This window comes from Ovis canadensis, chromosome 13 (assembly GCF_042477335.2).
Source record: "Ovis canadensis isolate MfBH-ARS-UI-01 breed Bighorn chromosome 13, ARS-UI_OviCan_v2, whole genome shotgun sequence".
Lineage (NCBI taxonomy): Eukaryota > Metazoa > Chordata > Mammalia > Artiodactyla > Bovidae > Ovis > Ovis canadensis.
Window position 1 is genome coordinate 59,124,977 of NC_091257.1, and position 1,614 is coordinate 59,126,590.

General features: G+C 40.1%; 1 long non-coding RNA gene across 1 annotated transcript; it reads left to right on the top strand.

The window, feature by feature from the left end:
• The first annotated feature begins 397 nt into the window (after window positions 1-397).
• Window positions 398-1,290, top strand: LOC138416999 (uncharacterized). The gene is made up of 2 exons (XR_011247932.1): window positions 398-546; window positions 1,015-1,290. It is a non-coding gene; the product is annotated as an uncharacterized lncRNA (long non-coding RNA).
• Window positions 1,291-1,614: the final 324 nt, after the last annotated feature.

The following is a 1,614-nucleotide window of genomic DNA, read 5'->3' on the forward strand; positions in this document are numbered from 1 at the left end:
TGCCTTACCTGGACACAGGACAAGCAGGTGTGAGCATGGCGTCATCGCTTTTCCATCCTGTTGGTCTCTCCTTGATGATCAAGTCACACCTAAAGGATGATTTCATGCTTTTTCCCTCAGCAAACTCTGCCCAGTGAACCCAAAGGGAGGTTGTTCTAAGATACACTAGAGACAAATTCTGAGACATGTTCTCCTGTGAAGTAATAGAAAAAATAAAGAAGGGAAGAAAAAGAAACTTGGAGGCTTGCTTTCATTTATATATCTCCTCATATTTTCCCCGAGGACTTCAATATACTGATGTTAGAAACAAAAACAGAGATTTATGAATTCTGCAGGATGAATCCTTGAAGTCATAACACTTGCCACTGTGAAGTGGTATCAGATTTCTTCCCCACAGAAGCTGTGCGAGCAGAGAGCGCCTGGCAGCGAGTCAGTTCCTGGTGTGGCTCAGCTGGAGTGACCCTGATGAGAGCCCAGACTCCGGTCCCGGTGTGGGATTCACCAACACTTTGAGTGTGGGCTCAGTCTCTCTGCTACTACTGGAATGTGAGTCGCATGCTGAATTAATTAGCAAAAATAAAAACCAAAACAGAGCTTTAAGCCTGTTTTGGCTCTTTCGAGTTCTCTCAATTCATTTTATTTTCATTGGCATATTTTAGTTTCATATCTTGATCCAAGGCTCATTTGCATAGGATTTATTTGCATACTCAGATCATTTTGAGGAATAGAAGACTTACAAAACACTATGAATCAGTTATTCCAAGTAATCCTTGATTAAGGTGTGTCCTTAGAATTGGATAGAATTCCCCATTTTTAATTCTTAAATCCCATCTGGCTAGCTTCCCCTTGCTCACAGCTCCTCTTTTGCCTCTCCACAGATGTGAAGAACACCTTCTATTTCTTGCTTTAAGTTAGTGCTATTTATATTTCAGAAATTCCAGATCTCTTTGCAAGCCCTTTGAGACCCAGTGTCGAGAATGAATTACCCTCAGCTGTCTGTCTTTCTCCTGACAGGTTGGCCTGGAAAGCTGCTCGCCCGGAGCTGAATGCATTGTTATTTCACTATCTGAGCCAGCAAGAGCCAGTTTTACAAATTTCTAACAGAAGGCATAAAAGGAATTCCAACAGAAACTGATTTTTCCCTTTTTAAAAAAATTCTTGACTTGGGCCAAATTAGTAGGGACTGACATATTTGAAGTGCTTAGTGTACATACTGTTGTATTCCTTTGAAATTTAATCTTGTAGTCACTGCTCCTGGAAGAAATATATTAAAGTTTATTGACAAACACATATCCCCTGTTTTCTTTCTACCCTGAAATAAAAAGATGTTAGGGTGTCACACATACATGAGCACCGAGTGTTTGGAATAGCTCTCATCTTGCAAGCCCAAGTAGTGATTGGTATCCCACAGAGACTAATTACAATACCTGGGCTGAAATCGTACAATTTTAAATTAGTAGAATGATTAAACTGAGGATTTAAAGCAGCCAAAACATGTATAACTGCTAAAGTAATGAAATAGCAGGAAGATATCTGAAGTGAATATTAGTAAATGTTATCTGTACTCAGTTCAGTTGCTCAGTCGTGTCCGATTCTTTGCGACCCCATGGACTG